Below are 10,312 nucleotides of genomic sequence, written 5' to 3'. Positions count from 1 at the left end.
CATCAGGGAGGCTTGTGCATACTTCAGAGAACAGAACATGCACCTATCACTTTAGCGCACGCTTCACCTCCCATTCAAGACTTCAGCTGCCCACTGGTGGCACCTTGGTGGTTAGATTACAGATACAGTAACTGCATGATTCTGTGTGCAGGAGGAAACACTCACCTGTGGGCTCCACTCCTGCAACCCCTACAGGTTTCTTGGAACCACTCTGAGATTCTGAGGCCAACACAGCTGCTCACAGGGTGATCTTTTATCCAAACTAGTTCAAACTTCACCCAATGCTATGATCTACAGGAAAAGATTTTTTTAGTTGCCTTATCAGCTATATTAATGTCTGCTGTTGTCACCGATGCAGACAGAAAAGTGGGAATATGTGCTTTACTTTCACTGGGGCCAAAGATTAACTGCATAGTGCCTAAAGATGCAGACTGCTGCTCAATGTCTCGACTAATGATCTGGAAAAGTGAGTGAGCAGGGTGAATTTGCAAGTGACATGATGTTATTTGACAGTCAAAACAAAAGTCTGAGATAAGGCTGTGAAAAACTGCATACAGATCTAACAGACACTGGTTGAATGGGCAACACAAAAAAGGAGGAAACTCCATGTTATCAAATACAGCCTTGGAAAAAATCATTTGAGTATTGATGTGGTCAGCAAAATAAGAACATTTGCACAATGTTCAGAAACACTCTAAAGAGCTGACAAAGTATGAGAAAGTATTGGACAGAGAAAAAAAGAAAGCATTAAACCACTGTCTAAATCAATACAGTCTCACCTTGCAGTTGGTGTTCTGTTCCAAGTTTCCCATCACAGAGATTCATGTGAAACAGAAAGTGTCCAGAGAGGTACAATAGAAGAATTTCAGATGCAGGGTTGGACTGACTCAGATTACATAAATCTTACAAGGAGCATACAAGAAAAAAATCTTTAATTAATTTAATACAGAAAACACACACATTACCACAGGCAACGTTTTCCTGATTTACGCCACATGAAAATCTGACCTTATCCTGTTAGTGTGAGTCACAGGGAGTTTGTGCCCTGTAAAAGGAAAGCACTGAATGACTCCTGACGACAATCATTGTATCTATTGGGCCTGCAACTACTGTTTGCTCAAACCTATTAAACTGCTGTGTGCTAATAATCATAAAGTCAGTTGCATCAGCAATGCAGAATATTCCTCTCCACCTGAAAGAAGTATGATTTTGAATGAAAGTATGTGTGATATAAAGGGAGAAAATCTAGAGAAGTCAAGGCCCTGACAAATGATGCTTTAAACAATATGAAATTCAGCCCTACATATAGTGTCAGTGAGGGCCTGATCACCACTTGGGCACCTCCTGAGTGAACTTAGCCTGCACTCAATTAGTATATAGTCTTTGTATTGGTCCATTAGGAGGAAACTTCAGCCATAATGAATATGTATCAAACTGCTATCATATTCCTAGCCTTTGGCTTATGTTCAGCCAGTTTCATCTTGTTAGGAGTGCAGGAGTGCAGGAGTGCTAAAGGATCTGGAAAGAGACATTTCCAGAGTTTTAGTAGGATGGGAAGAATTATTCTCTGGAAATGCCTTCTGCAGGCAACAAAGAGATCCTAGGGCCTCCATGCTCAAAATTCAGGAACTTGGATCTATACCTACAAGGGAGAAACTCACATGTCATTTTGGGGAATGTCCTAGCAAAATCTTGGAAAACAGCATTTATATTCCAGGATACATCATCCTATTAATCTGTAAGAATTAATACATATTCAGCAAAAATTTGATGCAGCAATTCTAACTATTCCATGCAATTGTTCCTTAAGACTCCAAAATGGGTTCTTAGCTCCTTTGTAAACTTATGAAACTGGAGAACTAATTACTTCTCAAACAACTGCTGGTCAGGGGAAGTCTTTGTTATTTCACTTCATGTCTACATGGACTGCTGCCAGCATGCCTGCATGTTACCTGTGCAGCTACCTAGCAGAGACAGTTACAATACTCTCCTATGGACATAACATTTTTCTGCCTCACTGATGGCTACCTGCCAATCTAGTCAACTTCAACAAAGGACTATTTTCTTACAAAAATATTTGGAATCAGGATGAGCTGTTTAAAATGGTTTAACTACCTTACAGTTTAAAAACCTGAACACAACAGGGTGCTGGTCAAAAAAGAAAGTCCATTACTACACCAACGCCAGCGCGCAGCACTTTGTGTCACGACCCAGACTCAAAGAGTATTTCAAGCAGAAAGGCCTTCCAGGCTTGAGAGGTATAACTGATTGCCATTTTCCATCTAAAAGAAAAAAGGAAAATTATGCTTTTTCACTGGACGAAATATGTGTACAAACCACAGATTTTGATGGCTTTTAAGAACAAATTGACCGTTGCTTTGAGAAGGATGAATTTTATTCATTTGTTCCCAGAAAGGTCGTTTCAGACATGTTCTAGGAAAATGTTTGTCAAGGTTCACTTCTCATACAGTATTTTGTATTTATAATATATAACAAACTCCAGTATGGAATAATATGGCAGCCACAATAACAGCAACAACATATTTTTCAAGTTATGCACACTAAGAAGAAATACCTATTCACAAGGAGTAATGAAGGCTTCGTTTTTGGCATCACATTATAAAACCAGACATTTCTTCTGTATTATGCACAGTGATTCCACAGTATAGGAAGGATGGGCATTTTGTGTATTCATTTTCAGGGAAATGTTTGGAATGAAGCCAGGGAACAGCTCTGGCTCTGATCCAGCATTATCTGCTGAAATACAAGGAGGGGCTGCTGGAAAAGTAACGATCAATAAAACTTCTGCTTTGAGACATTTCTTATGCTGGAGATAAGGAAAAGACAAGAAAATCACTCTATATTTAAAATTAACCAATGAAATAAAAAATATCAAACTTGAAAAGTTTTGAATAAAGTAGCTAAGATTGCTATGATGTTAGAAAAACAGATTTATGGAGCACTTGATATAGTTAACGTAATCTTTTATACTAAAGCTTTCCTCTTAATTGTCTTACATTTTGATGATCCATGCATAACTTCTAAGCATAGGCAGTTTCATAAAAAACATGGCGCTCAAACTTACATAAATTAAACCAATTCACAGAATTCCCTGTTGGTAAGAACAAGGAGGGAGCATACTAGCTGTGTATCAGTAAGTGTTAACTGCTGAAAAACACTTTACTGAAAGTTACACAAACAAGAATAATTTGAGAACAAGAACAATTTAGCTGCACTAGGAGGAATCCTATAAAGAAACAGAATGAAATAAATATTGGAATTTAATTACAGTTGTGTATTCTGTTTGAAAGTCTCCAGTGTTTAAGTACACGGAAATTAGATGTAAAAACTCCTTCCAGTATCCCTGTTGGCCATAGTGAACATGTAGTACCCTCACACTAAACTCCTCATGTGCTCATCCATGGATGAGTCCCACATTTGACTCTCTCTATTCAGAAGTATCTCCCACTACAGAAACAGCATCACCTAACACAGCAAACCATGGTGTGCTACCTTGATGTTCTGGGGCTACATATTGTAGGCATAGCTGTTTACCTCAACAGAAAGCTTTACTCTCTCATTAGCACCAGAATGTGAAGAAGAGGGTAGAAGGAGTATCTCTCACTTAGATTTCTCCAGAAGGGAAAACTTCCCATAGGTAAGCTCATCCTACTAATGTAGGAGGCAACTCATTGCCTAGAGACCTCTTTCACAAGTCTCAAGCTTTTCTCTTGCTTGGAGCTCCATGGATGCTCATTCTGGGTATTCCCACAATATTAATGCAAGTAGTTAAGTGATACAATTTGCATTAGCACGGGTCATCATTAAGCAGCTTGCTTATAATCACAGTATATGACCGTGAAAAAATATTTCAGTGAAGCAAACGTATGCTAAACACTACGAGAAGCTCAGTTATTAAAGATGCAGACATAGTGTCCTGTTCTTGGCTTGTCAAAGAGCATTAAGCCTAAAATATGCATATATGCACACACAAATATATGCATATGTCATCCCCTTCTTCAACTAAAAAACTATTTCATTCTGCATATAAATCACTACTGTGTACTGGGCATGTAATCACAACTAGGTAGAGACCTAACATGCTTTGACAGATTTCTGATCTGCATACAAAGAAGGCTGTACTGAGTCCTAAATAAATTCATAACCAAGACTCCTTCCATTACAGATTGTAAGAAAAAGTTTAGTATGCACACATCCTATTGTCATGGGAAGCTAACACAAGAACACTTCAAAACAGAGTTTGAAAAGAATATCTTACCTTGAAACAAACTTCTTTTCTGATTCTTTCTTCAACCTTTATTTTGGCTTGCAGAGTTCACAGGAGTCTGGATAGTTGTCCCACAGGCATTGCTTCTCTACCTTCTTTTCTACCCCATCTCTTCTGTGCTCTCCGTTATATCCTTTGTTGTTATGGTTTGCCAACACTGAGAATAATCTGGCAATTGCAGTTCTGCTGTTATTGATCCCTTAGCAGAAGCATTTCAGAATAAAAGTGGCTTTTTTTCTAGAACAGTTTTCACATGGGGAATTACCCCAGCTTACCTAAATGTAGAGATGCTTTTTTTGATTTCTTTAACAGTCAGCTTCCCTATTCAGACAAATCCTTGACCTTCAAATATCTATCACCATTAATATGATAATATCATGGAGCAAAGGATTATGTTTTACTTATACAGAGAATGGATGCTTTTGCATCAAATTCTTGTCTACATTTTCCAACTGTTCATTGGTTTAATAAGATCATTAGTAGGAGGGTGTACATCTCTGCACCAGCTATGTTGCTTAAATCCCTAGCTACACGATTTTGGATAACCAGACTAATCAGAGCAGCCAGCAGCAGCCTACCAACGGAACCCAAGGCTCTCTCACACACTCACCATGCTCCTAGCTACACATCCTGCTGCGCAGTCGGGTTGGGTGAAGTCACATCTCCCCTTTGGAGAGCATGCCCTAGAGCAGCTGCCAGAGAAAGAATCACAGAATCATAGAATGGCCTGGATTGAAAAGGACCATAATGGTCGTCTAGTTTCAACCTCCCTGCTATGTGCAGGGTCACCAAGTACCAGCATAACATTACACATTTCTGTCTTGTTCCTCAGTACCCCCTTTCCCTCCAAGACTTGTCACTGCTTTAGAGACATGCTACATGGGTGTAAGGGTCTATGCTCCCAGCCCCGTGTGTTTCATTTCTGCCTTGCACATCCATTCCTGCTGTCTGCTTTCTCATTTGTCATGACCGTTAGCAAAACAGCAGAAGATACAAAAATCTATACGTATCCCTTGCAATATAGATGTTTTCTGAAGCTGGCACTACAATAAGCTCTTCACAGATGAGTGACTTTAATGGTTCACTCTCGTAAATTGGGTAATTTTTCTTGGATAAAAGCAAGCTATATAATTAGAAAAGGGAACTAGTTACTTGTAAAGAAAGAATAATCAAATCACCATTACGGGGAAATTAGCTGCATTTATCTTAATTCTAGGGGCCCTATTGTTAGCTCCCAATAGGAGAAGCTTCAGGAGGATAACATTTACTTGGCAGTCTGTGTGACTTCTGCCACTCCTGTTTGTTCATGCAAAAGCAGGCTCTTTATTATGTTTTGGCAGAGCAAGTTGCGTTTAACTGAACAGAATCCATTACAACACTGTTTGTTTCATTTCCATAAAAAAAAAAAAAGACACACCTCAACTTTCATGGATGTCATTTAGCCCCAGCTGGCTCCTCTGCTCTCTCCCTCACAAGTTTGGGACAGGGACAGGCAAAACAAAAAGAGGGATATCTGCAAAAGTTTTGTCCCTAGGCCTCGCTAGACCCATGCATGGCATTTCTGGAGAGGAATCTCCACTGAGACTCCTTCACAGCCCTCTCCTGGCAGCTGCAGCCTAGATTGGCCCTAGGGCTTAAGAGCCACTTTGCAAGAGGTTCTTTGGACCTGCTTGGGGCCAGCACTGCCAGGCTTCTGTTCTTATCCAAACAGCACGAAGAGAGGAACTGCTCTATGTTCAGCCAGCATCCTCCCAGGCCTGCAGCAGAGAGGTAGGCAGCTCACTTGGATAAGAGATTTGACTGCACTCCCCAGAGCTTCTTCCACTCCTCTGTACCACACAACGCAGAAGGAAAAGATGCAGAGGAACACAGTTATATGCGATAACGTGATAGTAATTTCACATCCAGAGAGAGAAGTGGAATTTAACATTAACAACTGCAATGGTTGGAAAAAGCAAGTGTCAAATACTGAGATTTTACTACAACTGTGATCAATAGCTGCTCCAGTCTATCAGGCTACAACAGCATTTACCCCAGCAGCAGGTATCAATAACCATCAGCATCATCCTTCAGCAGCAAAGACAAATGACTCTCAGCACAGATACACTTATCATGCAGCAAGCTAAATCAGACAAATGGTGCTCAGCAGCAGAAGTGAAATTCAATGCCACCACCCCACACTGACACTCTTCTTCCTAACCTAGACATGTTGTGATTTCTCTTCTCCCATGAGGACATAGTTTGCAGAAAAACTGCACCCATTATAAGCTACACACTCAACAACTTCCTTTAGAGGCTTGCCCTCCCTGAAGTGACTTGTTTAACACGGTAATGAACGAACCCTGCAAGTATTTTCAAAACGTAGGAAGTCCTGTGGCCTTCCTCACAGCACAATGCAGATACAATGTGGAGTCAGGTTGAATAAAGTCTAAAGAGCTTGGTCCCAGAAGCTCACAGTTATGTTTTACTTACTGGACGATGGTGATGCTTTTGCCTCTTAGATGGGTGTCTTTTTATCTTTAATGTAGGTTTAACATGAAAAGCACTTTTGCCAATCTCCAGCACTTTTACAATGTGAACACAAAATACAATAGTGTAACAAAAGACCTTCGCCTTATTCCTTTGTTCCCAAGTCTCCAAACCATATACAACCACTAGAGTGACTCCTTATAACTTAGCAAGAAGTTGGCCAGTTGAGGTCAAGTCTTTTGCAGGCTTTATGGAAAACTACCCAAATGTGGTAAACTTAACAAAAAACCTCAATTTGAGTATGCTCAGGAAACGTCTTAAAATTTGCCAGTAAATTTTCTCAAGCCTCCATAGTCCAGCTCTCACATAAGACTACTAAATGTTCAGTCCTCCTAAGCAAGTCCTGTCCTCCACTCACAAGTTTTCTTGGGAGCTGAGAAAAAGAAAAGGCCAGCGAGTAGAAGTGGGTAAAGAATTACAGAAAGGAGGGCAGGACTGGCGAGAATATGGGCAAGAACTGAGCAAAAGGAGAGATACAGAAAGGGAAAGCAGCCTTAAAGTTATGGACAATGATTAAACCTCTAGAAAGCTGAATTCTAACTCCATCCTCAAATTCACATGCAAGTCTAAGGAATCTGTGTCATGTGTATTCCTCATTTTCTTCCCCACCTCAGTTGAGCAATTTGTTATGTGAGCTGCTAAGATGCTGAACATCCATAGGCACATCTAAAGTCAGGGAGAAGTGGACTCGCAATACATGGAAGCATTAGAAAGTTGAAATGTAAGTCTTTGATTGTCCAACACACTGCAAAAGGAATCCTTATATTTCACAACACAGGTATCTAGAGGTGTTATTTTTCATTTCCTGGACATAGGAAAAGATAATGCCATCCATTTCATAATGGTGTTACACAGATAACATTGTTAATGTTTAGCAGGATGACAGCATTTCTAAAATGCTCTAAAGGAAATTAATATTTTTATTTAATGGATGATAGTGCTGTGCAGTAAACCGTGCATTAAATTATACATGGAATAAGCATTAAAAGCAACATTAAATAGAAACAAGGAATTGGAAAGCTTCTGGAGTTTAGTCTCCTGCTATCTCAGGCAATTTTATCACATAAGCACTTTTATCGATTGATCAGGACTTGATTTCAAAGCGGATGGGCTTGCAGTTCTCAGTGCAGGAAAGCTGCTCCGCAGTCTCATTGCTCTGAAAATACCAAATCATTTAATTCACAGTGTAACTTCATCAGTGCCCATTTTATACACATTTGCCTTACATTTAAATAACAGTACTCTACCAATACAATAACCTACCAATGCTTGCCCTCCTTTCAGGCGCCAAATCTTCTCATAACTTCTTTTAATCTAAACACAACAACTTCTTCCAGCCTCTTCTCGTAAAAGGTCGTAATTTTTACTTCAAGATAGGGTTCCAATGGGGAAACAAGATTATGTCTATGATTTTTAAAACCATATGGTGCTCAAAAGCCCACAGAACAGATGCCTGGCAGAAGCTGTAGCACAGCTCTGGAATCAGCTACTCAGGCCATGCCGCTGACCTGTAGACACAGCGACTGCACAGCATGTGCAGTTATATCCTGGCTCATCACACAGCTCTCTGCACACAGCCCTGCTGTGACCAGCACTTCCAGACTTATAAGACAGTTCTGCAGCTCTTAGTCATAGAATCATTTCAGTTGGAAGGGACCCTTAAAGGTCATGTAGCCCAGCTCCCCTGCAGTGAATAGGGACACCCACGGCTCCATCAGGTGCTCAGAGCCCCAACCAGTCTGAGCTTGAGCATCTCCAGGGATGGGGCATCCTCCACCTCTCTGGACAACCTGTGCCAGTGACTCACTCCCCTTATTCTATAAAAACCTTTTTCCTTATTCCCAATCTAAATCTCCACTCTTCATGCAAGTTCTCAGTAAGTGGGAAGGAGGTATGAGCTATTTTGTGTGAGAGACTAATTGTAACACCATTCCAGTTTTTGAGGGGAATCAGTGAGGGAGGTAGCCTTGATTAGATCAGCTATCCTTCCTTAAGTAAAATCCACGCTCTGTGCCTTACAGGTGAAACAGTTAGTTTTGTCTCTGATGGAGACAAGATATTAATCATAGGTATTGTAGCACAATTGGTTAATTTTGGTTGTTCCTTCACATGTAAATTGAGATGATGACTTGGGACCTGGTGAAAACAAGAGAATATCCTACTGTCAAGAAAGAACAAAAAGGCAAACTAAAACCGTAGGGAACTGCCAGGACAGTTATTTCTGAGAGCGAGTAATACATTTCCATTTCTTTCTGAAAGAGTTTCCTTAACTTCACAAGGAGTATTATCAATAGGCTCTCTTTTATAATAGAATAAATGCATCCCCCACTCAAATGACCAACAGCGCTGGTTCACAGCACAGACCTCATGCCCACGTGCATCGTCGCAGCCCTATCCAAACACAGACAGGAGCTGAGACGACAACATCCTGAGGTGATTCAGAGCATTCATCATCCCGTCAGGATGCTGGAGTTGCTGGACATGACTAAATTTGGTGATGCTGAAAGCAAAGGTGAGGGATTTCACCGCTTCACATGGACACGGCGTGCTTTTGAAGGGACGTATGAGCCCGAGGCCTGACGGACCAAAGGGCTTCGGAGCCCTCCTGAGCACAGTGACACGGGCACAGGGCCGCTCTCCTGCCAGCATTCCCTCTGGGACCCGGGCAGCTTTGGGGGATGCACACAACGGCAGGCTCACGACGGATGGGCATTACTGTATTATTTGTGCGTACTAACAGTGCGAGCCTGAAATTCTGCCTGTGCACCGCATCTACGACCTCCTGCAGATTAACTCCAGGTGAAATCGGGACGGGGGGAAAAAGTAAATGTATCGATCGCTGCCGCTGGAAGCGCCGGCCTCTCCCTGCCCGGGGCCCCACGGCACAGCGCCATTAACTCTTCGCGAGCGATTTCCTGTCACCGGGCTCCCGGGGCTCGGCTCGGCCGCGGGCATCTGCCAGCGGCTCTCGCCAATCTCTCGCTGGGAAACGCACGGCCGCCCGGCGGCCGCCGACACAAAGGCGGCATTCCCGCGCGGGGCGAACGCGCCGTGAGGGCGCCGGGCAGCCCGCCTCCGGCCCGGCCTCGGGACCACGCACTTCGTCCTCCCGCAGCCGCCCTTTGTTGGAGGCACCTCCGGCACGGCACCCGCACCCGCCCCCGGCCCCTCGGCCTCGGCCCCTCGCACCGAGCCCGCCCCGCGCAGCCCTCCGGCGCCACAGCGCAGAGGGCGGCGAGGCCCGGCCCCCCCTCCCGGCACGGAGACCCCCGCACGGGCCGCGCCCCCGCTCGCCGCTCCCGCGCCGCGGCCGGGCTCGGGCTGCCGGGGGAGGGCGGGGGGGAGCGGAGGGGCGGCAGGGGGGGAGGGGGGGTTGTAGCAGTATCGCCATGGCGACAGTGACGTCATCTCACCCTGGATCTAATTGGAGGAAACCCCGTGGCCCCAGCCGCAGCCCACGGGCCAACCGAGCTTGTGCCCTGCCTGCGCTCGCCC

General features: G+C 43.3%; 1 long non-coding RNA gene across 3 annotated transcripts; it reads right to left on the bottom strand.

The window, feature by feature from the left end:
• Nucleotides 1-794: 794 nt before the first annotated feature.
• LOC116240644 (uncharacterized) lies at nucleotides 795-10,307 on the bottom strand. 3 transcript variants are annotated; one of them, XR_016464524.1, is made up of 4 exons: nucleotides 10,231-10,307; nucleotides 4,899-4,980; nucleotides 4,280-4,456; nucleotides 795-2,282 (listed from the first exon to the last, which is right to left on the bottom strand). It is a non-coding gene; the product is annotated as an uncharacterized LOC116240644 (long non-coding RNA). The 3 variants fall into 3 exon arrangements; XR_016464523.1 differs by lacking the exon at nucleotides 10,231-10,307 and adding an exon at nucleotides 8,081-10,007; XR_004169357.2 differs by lacking the exon at nucleotides 10,231-10,307 and having other exon boundaries at nucleotides 4,899-10,007.
• Between the last annotated feature and the right edge of the window lie 5 nt (nucleotides 10,308-10,312).

Source organism: Phasianus colchicus, chromosome 2 (assembly GCF_987193195.1).
Source record: "Phasianus colchicus chromosome 2, bPhaCol1.hap1.1, whole genome shotgun sequence".
NCBI classification, from domain to species: Eukaryota; Metazoa; Chordata; class Aves; order Galliformes; family Phasianidae; genus Phasianus; species Phasianus colchicus.
The sequence above is the reverse complement of the archived record's forward strand: the minus strand, read 5'-3'. Positions and strand labels throughout refer to the sequence as shown.